Here is a 12,119-nt window from a genome sequence, read left to right as displayed (position 1 = left end):
ACGGAAGTCGTGCCCATGTCCACAATGATTTATTAATCGCGCCTAAAGCAAACTACGTGTCACGACCCAGATTTTTCACCCTCGGGAGTCATGATGGTGCCTACTAGTGAAAGCTAGGCAAGCCAATCGTTACAATTATTTAACTCTTTTCATTTTTAATCCTTTAACAATTGTGAATTTATATTATATAAACAACGAAAATAATAAAGCGGAAGAATGAAATGTAATAACTTAATAATAATACCGATACAAATCCATAAACAAAAGCTACCCAGAACTAGTGTCAGAATCTCACAGACTGTCCAGGAATACTACAAATAGGGGTTCGGAAGATAAATACAAAGCTGTTTCTGAAGTACATAAAAGAAATAGTATGGAAAGATAGAAGAAGAGCCAATGCCTGCGGACGCCTGCAGGACTACCTCGGGTCGCCTGATGGACTGAAGGTAGCAACCTCACTGCGGTCCAAAAGCTGCAGCACCGGGATCTATACATAGTGTAGAGTGTAGTAACAACACAACCGACCCCATGTACTGGTAAGTGCCTAACCTAACCTCGGCGAAGAAGTGACGAGGCTAGGACAGGACTACCAAATAAACTTGTGCAGTTAAATCATATACAACAGAAAAATAAAGGTAGAAATTTATAGCTAAGGATAGGAGGGGAAAACATGTTATGGGTAACAACAAGTTACAACAGAAAACCAATAGATAAGTATAAAGAACACCATGATTCAACTATTATCAAGAATCGGGAATCAAAGACAAGTGCACGACATCACCCTTCATGCTTTTACTCTCGTCCTCACCATAAAAATCAATATAATCGGCACGACATCACCCTTCATGCTTTTACCTCACATAATCACGGCATGGAATTATCCTTCGTGCATTATCACTCATATCGTGGCACGACATTGTACATCGTGCGACACGACATCACCCTTTGTGCTTTTACCTCACAATATTGGCACGACATCAGCCTTCATGCATTAACACTCTCAAAATCATGCACGACATCACCCTTCGTGCTTTACACTCTTCCTCACCCAAGAAACAATCACAAATCAATTTGGGCAAGGGAATCAATAATATCACAATAAAATCCTGGCAAGGGAACAATAGTATAACAACAATATCCCGGCAAGGGAAACAATATCATGAGTAATGACATCCCGACAACGGAGATAATATCATAAACCTCTTCTCTTTTCCACATTTACTTCACAACTCAATTCTCAACTTGAGACAATGCTCTACAATGTTCAATTACCAATAATATTTCCACAAGTCTTGTTTATTAATAGAAATCATCATATAAAGTATGCACAATATGAAACGGAATCACATTAATCATAGTATAAGACTCACGGGCATGCTTGACACTAACATATAGATACTCGTCACCATGCCTATACATCGTACTCAACAATTAAAACATAGCAAATAAGACTCAACTCCTAATCCCTCAAGCTAAGGTTAGACCAAATACTTATCTCAAAGCCACGAACACAATCAAGCCTCAACTACCGCTTTACCTCTTGCTTCCACTTCCAATTCGCTTATATCTAGTCACAATTTACTTAATAATATTAATAAATGCTAAATGAGTCAATTCTAATGCATGAAAATATGTTTTCCAATGATTTCCCCAAAAAGTCAAAAATCGACCCCGGACCCGCTTGGTTCAAACCCGAAAATCGGACCAAAACTCGATTACTCATTCACCCCCGAGCCAGGATATATAATTGGTTTTGGAATCCGACCTCAATTTGAGGTCTAAATCCCCAAATTTCAATATTCTTAGGTTTTACCCAAAATTCCCAATTCCACCATGAAAAACCCTAGATTCTAGGATGAAATATTGTAAAAAAAAAAAAATTAATGAGTGAAAGAAATGAGTTAAAGATCACTTACTAGTGTTTTGGGGAAGAAAGAGTGTTTGGAAAATCACCTCTTATGTTTTAGGGTTTTAAAAATTGAAAAATAGCTGAAAAGTCCCGTTTATATTTACTCCTCTCAGACCCTCACCGCGGACCACATAAAAAGGGCCACTGCCGCGGAGCTCCACCGCGGACCGTGAAATATCGAGCTCGGCCGCGAGTACATAGCCTTACTCACCGCTGACCGTATAAATTCCACCGCGGTCATGAAGACCCCACCGCGGGCCGCAAACCTTGGTTTCAGAGACCTGCAATTTTCTCTGAACCTGCAACTGTTATGTTCTAAGTCTAAATGCAATCCGAGGCCTATCCAAAACTTACCCGAGCCCTCAGGGCTCCAAACTAATCATGCACGCAAGTCTTAAAACGTCATACGGACCTGCTCGTGCAATCAAATCATCAAAATAACATCAACAACTATGAATTAAACCTCAATTCATGAAATCACTCAAGAACATCAAAATTACTATTTCTCTACTATAGGTCCGTTTTATACCAAACCAACTCTGATCTTTACCAAATTTTACAGATTTATCTTATTTATTATTTCAAACTTGTACCGAACTCCGGAACCAAGATACGAGCCCGATAACATCAAGAATTACATCAATTCACTTCTAAAAACCTTTATATTTTCCAGAAAACAATTTTTAAAAAAAAAATCATTTCTAGGGCTTGGGACCTCGGAATTCGATTCCGGGCATACGCCAAGTTCTAAATTTTACTACGGACCCTACGAGACTGCCAGATCACAAGTCTGGGTCCGTTTACCAAGAATGTTGACCAAAGTCAACTTTATTCAATTTTAAAAGCCAATTTTCCTTATTTTACTTAGTTTTTCACATAAATTCTTTTTGGAAACGTGCCCGGACTACGCACACAATACGAGGTGAGACAAAAAGAGGTTTTCAAGGCCTCGAGACGTGGAATTTCTCTCAAAATGAGTGATGACCTTATGAATCATCACACTACGGTGTTCATAAATTATTTTAACTTCCTAAAGTTTGAAGTTACCTGTGGAGGTCTCAATTATGGATGTATTGATATACAAGAATACATAACAACATCAAAATGAGTGTACAACTCCAGCGTTTGCTTATCTTAAAGGTGTGTTTAAAAATTAGTATAACCAAAGCCCTATATGAACATTACAATAACAATTACTTCCAAGAAAAATCTTTCCAGCTCAAAGTTCCTTCTGTTTCACATACACCCATCTTCATACCACTATGTTTGGATTCAAACTTTAAGAATTAATTGACTCTCTTAATGATTCAGATGCGACTCATAAAATATATTTTTTTATAGACTTAACTTAAAGCTTGTAGCATCGAAATCACAATTTTTTTTAATGCTCGGAGTCTCTCTATATTCAATATTTCATGTTAACTTTAATTTAAAAGAACTAGAGAGCGAATTCGAATATTAGTCGGTAGATCCCCTAAACAGAACAACATGTATCTAATGAAACAAAATAGAATTACATTTGAATTTGTATTAGACACATGAGAATTATACACATCAATTCATATAATGTAACAATAGATTAGATGAAATCAGTAATCAACAAACATTAAGTAACAAACATTTCCATGGATTTTCAGCATATATGTAACAAAAATTGACCACACACTAAGTGAGAGATTAAAGGAATACCTAATGCAGAATCACAGGGAGAATGCCAAATAAGGCGAGATGAAAATGTAAGAAACTCAGCAACGAAGATCCAACAAAAATTAGCATATAGCAATCACAAATTTGAGCTTTGACAGCTTGTAAAAATCCAGGAAGAAAAGGAATCAAGCTTTGAAATCGGTCTTCAAATCTTAACATCCGGTTCTTCTTTTTGTTTTTTTTTTCCAGCTTTTGTTTTTCATTTTTTTAGAATTTTAGATCTCTCTTTGAGTCCAGAGAGAAGTGAGAGGAGAAAGAGTGTGAGCAGGTAGGAGAGAATGAAGAAGGAGACGGTGGCGGCTAAGGTTTTTGTTTTGGTTTTTGAGAGGGGGTCTGTTCGTTTTTTAGAGTGAGGATGGGTGTCTATGATTTTAGTAAAGAAGGGGGGGGGGAATCTATCTCTAAGGGAATTTGGGGAAGATAGGTGTTTTAATGAGTGAGGGAACGGAACGGCGTCGTTTAGGTCCTCCACAACGTTGTTTTGAAGAACCGGACAGGTTGGGCAAATCGGGTGTGGGCTTGGACGGGTTTGGGGCAGATGGAGGAAAATTAGGTAAGAGCTAGGCCCAAAAACTAACCCAACTTCGAATTTAACCTCTAAAGAGCCACTCTTTAGGCTTGCCACAATTAACTATTTTAGACTCAACAATCTAATTAAATTCTATTTTTGTATGGCTAGCCTGTTTGTCTATTTTACCTAAAGATGAACTAATGCAACTAATTAACTAATAACTAACCTAAGAATGCAACTTGTGATTTTATGTATTTAACTAATGCATCTAGTGATGAAATTAAATCCTAAAAGTGCAACTAAAGTGTTAGAATGCAACAAAACAAAAGATAATTTTTTTTAACATTTTGTGATTTAAGCTGCTCCTAATTAGGCTAAAGAAAAATACAAAAATACAATATATTGCAGAAAAATAAATAGAGAAAAATTCTTTAACAATTCCACAAAAATATAAAACAAGCAGAAAATTATATTTTAACTTTTTAGAAGCGATCTTATACGCCGGGCAAAAATTACGTGCTCACAACTGTCCCTTTTTGCTCAAGAACATGAAGAGTTTTCGGGCAAAGATAAAGTGAGCAATTACGAGCAATTTTTGCTCGTTTGACACTCCATCGGAACCATTTTGAAAATGTTTGACTGAACCTTGCTTTGGGGGTTGTCTACATGTCCTTGGCTATAAAGAAATCAGATCAGTATAGTTCTGGAAATTTTGGTAAATGGGACTACGAGAAGCTATGATTTCACTACTGTTGCTGTTGTTACTTCTTGCTGAACTCCTTATTAAACAAAAATTAGAATTGAAAAGAAATTAAACAGACTTATTAGTTATGAGTTACAAGGTTCCTGTTTATAAATCTTCTGAAACTTGATCTTGAGTCTTGACTGGTTCTTTGCATAGACCCTGCTCTAAATCTTGATGCTTGCTAGCTGCAGATGCTAGTTCATTCTTCTATGGCTTCTTTAGATCAAAATAGGACATGCAAAGCTCGTGACTTCAATCATGTCTTGAGCAGTTCACATCCTTTCGCCCTCTTCTGCATTTTGGATTCATTTCTTTTTCTTTTCTTTTCTCTATTTTGGATCGAGACTTCTTCTTTTGGTTATCTCGAACCCGTGCCTCGAGGTAAAACCTGCGAACAAATGAAAAAAATTTTCTGCCCCAATTTTCACTAGGAAAATTTTATGATTTATTTGTAAACAAACTCTATACTACTTTATTATTGAAAGCAATTAAAAGGTCGATAATGGTGTAACTTGAAAAAATATGATATTTTGGGAATGGTGTACCCTGCTTGTCTAAATGGTACCTCAACTAAGGACTGGTGTACATTAAGTTGGAAAACACAGCTAGAGATTGGTGTACCCTATACTAGTAAGTAGAATAGGGAGTGGAAACCATATGTCTGCAATAACATCAACTAGGGAGTGAAGACTCCATGTTGGAAAAGAGACTAGGGATTGGAGACCTTATGTCTAAAATAAAATCAACTAGGGAGTGGAGACCCTATGTAGGAAAAACAGACTAGGGAGTGGAGACCCTATATTTAAAATAAAATCAACTAGGGAGTAGAGACCCTATGTTGGAAAAGAGACTAGGGATTGGAGACCCTAGGTCTGAAATAAAATCAACTAGGGAGTGGAGACCCTATGTTGGAAAAGAGACTAGAGAATGGAGACGGTATGTCTAAAATAACTTCAACTAGGGAGTGGAGACCCTATGTTGGAAAAGAGACTAGGGAGTGGAGACCTATGTTGGAAAAAGAGACTAGGGAGTGGAGATCTTATGTCCAAAATAAAATTAATTAGGGAATGTAGACCCGATGTTGGAAAAGGGACTAGGGAATGGAGACCCTATGTCTAAAATAACATCAATTAGGGAGTGGAGACCTTATATTGGAAAAGAGACTAGGGAGTGGAGATCCTATGTCTAAAATAACATCAACTAGGGAGTGGAGACCCTATGTTGGAAAATAAGACTTGGGAATGAAGACCCTATGTCTAAAATAAAATCAACTAGAGAGTGGAGACCCTATGTTGGAAAGAAGACTAAGGTAGACCTTATCTCTAAAATAACATCAACTAGGGAGTGGAGACCCTATGTTGGAAAGAAAACTAGGGAGTGGAGACCCTATGTCTGAAATAAATCAACTAGAGAGTGGAGACCCTATATTGGAAAAGAGACTAGGGAGTGGAAACCTTATGTTTAAAATAACATCAACTAGGGAGTGAAGACCCTATATTGAAAAAGAGACTAGGTGTCACGCCCCCTTTTTTCCCTCCGCAGAGAGAGGTCCGGGTTTCGACATTCATGAGGTGTAATAACTCATTTCCTTTTGGGAATTGGGTATTTGAAGAGTCGCCACCTAACGAGTTATGGAGCGTTAGGGCACCTAAAGTGATTAACTCTTGGATTGGTTTGCATTACCAGAGATTAGGGTAAGGCTCGAAATGACCTCGAGGGGAAGGTATTAGGCACCCCTCTTGGTCCACAACTGTGGGTCGGCCGAACTTATATTTACGAATTAGTCCATTAACCAAATAAATAGTTGAATTGAATAGGTTGCAAGAAAAGCACGTTGGATAACTCAAATAAGATAAAGATTTGAACAGGTTGTGTAAAACAAAGTTTTAAACAGAAAAAGGAATTTTGGAAAAGGAGGAGTCCTAGGTTGGTTAGCATATAGGATCATCCCACACAATGTCCGGTAAACACTCCTCAATGAGGGGCTACACGTGACATTAGCGCGTAGTCATTATATCCCATATCTACCCTTCCCATCCCCTTAGTGGTCATTTAAAGCGAGTGTTGGTCAGCGATCTCTATTGTGTGCTGTTACCCATCCCTTCTTAATGGTCCTGCAGGGATTTAGGACCTCTACCTATAGGTGGTTCTAAACAGACCCCTAAGGTTTAAAAGGTGAAAATACTAAGGCGACAAGCAATAACACATAGGACTCTTAGCAAACAAGGATAGGAATGAGCAAATAAGAGGCTCAATCTACCTCCACAGATAAGGAATGTAAACAGCACGACTTAAACACAAATAAAGGCCTTTTTGTTAAACAATATCCTAAGGCATGATGTCTGTGTGAATATACAGAAGACGAGTAGTTTATTTTATAAACTCAGAAATAATGACCCTAGCAGTTGCCTACTGATTTTAAAACCTGTTAAACCAGAACAACATTAAGTCATAGAAACAATTTCAGAATTGCAAGTTTGAAAATGCCCTACAGGCTTGCCTATACGTGGAATACTGATGACTACATTTTATATAGTGAAACAAGGCAGATTTTGAAATGGACTCTTTAATCCCTATAGGCATGTTGTCTAATGATAAATTGAGGCAGTTTTTGAAAGAACTCATTTCAGGAGAATAGACCATTAATTAAACTAGTTTAAAAGTGAGCTAATCGTTAACCGGATTGATTTATTTTAAAACTAAGCTAGTTTAGATCTATAGGCATAATTCTGGTGTTGTTCCCTATAGGCATGATATGTAATTTTAATACTGATTTCAGAAACTTGCAGGCACGATGACAAATGAAAAGCATGTAACACTTGTTATAACAGAAGCTGGATTGAATTATATCCTATAGGTATGGCATCTACTTGTGAAACTAATTTAAGACCTATTAAACATGATTTCTATTATGGAATCAATTGAGACCTATAGACATGATTTCTAACATAACAAGATACAAAAGTCCTATAGGCATGGTTTCTACTTATAAAGGCAAACACAACGAATTGTAAAGTCCTATAGGTATGGTTCCTACCCGTATTAACCCACAAATATGTAACTACCCATCCTTTTCACTAGTCACCCCAATATTCGTTTACGAATTATTACAGACCATATGAATGAATTACATAAGTAAATAACAAAATAGGAAGTTATTCTATAGGGAGCATACAGATAGGCCCAGATTTCCAAAGCCTCCAATAGCCTCAAATGCCTCAATTCCATAGACAACATCATAGTCAAGGTGCATCAAAGTTCCCTAAGGATCTCAAGGATCCCGGGCAGTGCTTACACCTAGATTTAGTAACCAAATTGAATAAGTGCAATGTGGAAGGGCCAGCCTCAGTATGCTAGAGTTTAGAGGGTTCTGAAGAGGATCCCAAGGCAGTACACATATTGGAGGGGGCAGAATCTATTGACTTAGGAGTAGAGTAGGAGTGCTTGACATAGTTTGAAAGGTTTTAGTAGGAAAACAGTATTAACAGGATACTTGAAAATAATTTTGTGAAACAATAGAGGATTTATTCAATGAGATAGTTTTAAAAAGAGTAGGGCGGTCAACAAACAATAGACCAGTCTTAAAACCACAACAAGTTCAGCATTACACACAAAACAAAGAAGGTTTAACACCAGAAGCCTTCACACAGGGGTAAATGGGAATTGGGGACAGGGGAAACACATAATGGTAAACACACAGCAGGTAGAAGTCTTTGGAATTATGCTCAAAAACACTGTTTAGACATAGTCACAGAATCAGCAATGCTTAAGGGAGTTCAGTATAGGATCTACATTATTTGATCGATCCTAGAACCATACAAGTTTAGGAGTGCAGACTACATAGAGGGGAGGGGTAACATGTTCATACTGATCCTAAGGAAGGGGAGTACATAACGTGCTAATCATGTAATCATATTAACTGCAAGTTTCACAGCAAAACCATAAGTAAAAGCAAACTAGAAACAGGATGAACTGAAGCAATAAAAGAACCATATTGTTTTGGAACTTGAATTGAAATTAGAACATATCAGTAAAGAAGACAGTGAGCAAAAGTGAAAGAGTAGGAGAGCACAATATTTAGCCTTGGCTTGCAGCCGGCTAATTCAGAATAGTAGCAAGTAGCATAAAAGAGAGAGAGAGCAAAAAGTTTAAGTGTGAGAGAGAGAGTTTTTGAACCAAAGTGTTCGTGTGTTTGTGTTAATGAGAGAGTGTGTATATATATTAGTTCAAAATTAGATAAAAATAAGGGTTAAAATCATAGTAGCATAGTAATTATGGAACTCAAAATCAATTAGAGCAAAATCAGAACAAGTACTCCTTTAAGTTAAGGGAATTAATTCAAACCGTAGGAACAAGTAACAAATAAGGAAAGAAATCAGTGTATGACTAATAAGAAAAGATTTAAATTCAGTAAGTATAGGGTAAACAATTAGGGCTAAGTTTAGAACACTCTAATTAAGGAAATAGCTAGTAAGAATAAAGTACCACAGCAGACAAGGTAGGCAAATCAGTTAATTTGAATAGAAGAGGTAGAAATTATAAAGGAAGGTCTTTCAATCAAACCCAAAAAATAGGGAATCCAAAATCAATCACAGAGGGAGTCACGATTCTGTATTCATCATATAAATAGAGAAGATAAGAATAACCAGACATAACAAACATGTAGGTTAAACAGTATCGATAGAAAGAGGCAAGTCTGAACAATCAAGATGAATATAATCACATAGAGGTGATATAAGTTAGGCTAAAAACTCAGTAAGAATATATTCGAAGCAAGATAGTCACAGAAACTCAAACAAGAAACGAGCAGTCATGCTAATACGCAGAACCAAACGAAGAAGTCTAGAAAATTAGGGCTTTCAACATAGGTGAGTTAAAAAGGTAGTAAAATCATAGAATCAGACGAAATATGCAAGATATGGAAGTTTAAACATAAGGAATCAGTTAAAAGGAGTTCCGAAAACCCTAATTTTAGAAGAAGACGAAAACACTTTGAAATCGATGATTCTTGTAAAGAGTTCCAAGAACAGTGTAAAATACTAAAGAAACAAACTCAAATTGTTTTAAAATTGTACAGATCTAGAAGATTTAGGCAGAAATTAGGGTTTCAGAAGAAACCCAAATAGAGATGAAGGAGCCTGTCTAGAATCCCAAGGATCGTAACAAGCACAACATGATTTTGCTTGAAATCACACTGAAGTAGCCAAGAACAGACAAATAGCAAACCCTAGATGCAAGTCGACATGGACCAGGGCCCTTGAAGACCTTAGAGAAGGCAAGCATAGCATTAGAGGAGCCATTGGAGGCTTAGGAGATGAAGGGAGATCACCGGAGAAGACTGGAGAAGAAGGTCAGCGGTTGAAGGAGCTAGGGTTAGGTTGAGTGGTTGAGAGAGGAGAGGGGATGAGAGAATACAGAGGCGGTGGTATTTGGATAATGAGCTAGGGTTAGGGGTCGTTGGAATTAAAAATGGTAAGAATGGACGAGGGTCGTTGATCTTTTAGATCAACGACCAAGATTTAATATGGCTTTGTGTCGGGTAGGCGGGTTCAAGGCTTGGGTCGGGTATTTTTTAATACGAAATTGGGCTGGGGTTGGGTTTAAATTGGGCTACAATTGAAATGTAAATCTGGCTATATTTAAATAGCCAATTTTCCCTATATAATTATAATAAATAATAAATAATGTTTGAAAAATAATTTTGTGTACTAAAATGATTTAAAATAGATATTTAACATTTAAAAATATAGGAGATCAATTTTACGCATATAAATGCAATTATACATTAATGGGGCTAATATTGCAATTATATGCAATTTAACTTTAAAAATACAAAAATGCATAAAAATATTTTAACCATATTTTGGCAGAAATATAGAAATTAAATGACTAAATCACCATAACACTAATTTGAGGGATAATTATTGGGGATTTTATGAATAAAAGGGAAGGAAATAAATCAATTTAATGTCACAACCCTAACCCGGACCCGGTCGTGATGGCGCCTCTCGTGAAGACAAGGCCAGCCAATTATTCCCAATTCGATGTTAAACAGTTAAAACATCAGTAAAACAGTCTAATACATGATTAATAATACGAAGTAGCAGATAATATCGATAAAAATGCGGAAGTACAACCCAACACAGCCCTAACCGGGGTGTCACATGTCACGAGCATCTAACAACACTGAATACTCAAATGTAACTACAGAGTTTAACACTGAACTAAGGACATAAGGAAAAGAGATAGGGAGGAGCTCCGGGCTGCGAACGCCAATAGCTACCTAAAGACTCTTCGAGATCCGCCTGAAGCTGGAACGAATCAGCACTCGTGAGCGGGACCAGCTATGCCTGAATCTGCACACAGGGTGTAGGGAGTAAAGTGAGTACTCCAACTCAGTGAGTAACAAATGTAAATAATGACTGAAAGTAACAAATCACATAAGGCACAAAGCGTTATATAATGAAGCAGTAGAACCAGTTAAAAATAGTAAATCAGTGAAAGATAGATAGAATCCTTTAACTCAAATGTAGTTTCATGAAAAGCCCTTTTTAATAATTAAGTAGAAAATTGACAGTCAATTATGAAAAGTAAACTCATAAAGGCTTTCCCTTCGGGCAACATCTCAGAACAATACCAGCCCCTCGGGCTCAATCTCACATCACAATGGGTACCCGCGCTCACTGGGGGTGTGCAGACTCCTGGAGGGGCCCCTTACGTCCCAAACGCAATAACAAGCGATCTCGTGGCATCAAAACTAGGCCCTCGGCCTCATATCAATCAAGCCACCTCGTGGCATATATATCTCAGGCCATCGGACTCAAATCAGTATCAGTGTTTCCTCACAACATAGGCCCTCGGCCTTACTCAGTCAAAAATACTCACAAGCCCCTCAAGCAATAGTAAAAACAATGTTTCTCAGCCCAAACATCATTTAAAATATCATTTAGGTCTTAACACTGAGTAAGCATGGCTGAGTATGAAAAACAGTGAAAAATAACATGACTGAGTTCAAGTATAAAGTCAAAACAGTGAGGAAATATCAATGAAAAAGCCCCGAAGGGTTCAAATAGTTGGCATGAAGCCCAAACATGGCATTCAGCCCAAATCATAACTATAGCAAACAAGTTTTAAACCAAATATGCGGTAAAATCATCAATCGGGACGGACCAAGTCATAATCCCCAATAGTGCACGACCCTACGCCCGTCATCAAGCGTGTGTCTCACCTCAATATAGCACTACGAT

General features: G+C 37.3%; 1 long non-coding RNA gene across 1 annotated transcript; it reads right to left on the bottom strand.

Moving 5' to 3' along the window:
• Positions 1-205: 205 nt before the first annotated feature.
• Positions 206-4,019, bottom strand: LOC138880450 (uncharacterized). Its single transcript, XR_011403102.1, has 2 exons — positions 3,599-4,019; positions 206-487 (listed from the first exon to the last, which is right to left on the bottom strand). It is a non-coding gene; the product is annotated as an uncharacterized lncRNA (long non-coding RNA).
• Between the last annotated feature and the right edge of the window lie 8,100 nt (positions 4,020-12,119).

Source organism: Nicotiana sylvestris, chromosome 10 (genome assembly GCF_000393655.2).
Source record: "Nicotiana sylvestris chromosome 10, ASM39365v2, whole genome shotgun sequence".
Taxonomy (NCBI): Eukaryota; Viridiplantae; Streptophyta; class Magnoliopsida; order Solanales; family Solanaceae; genus Nicotiana; species Nicotiana sylvestris.
Note: the sequence above shows the minus strand (reverse complement) of the source record. Positions and strands in the feature narration are given on the sequence as shown.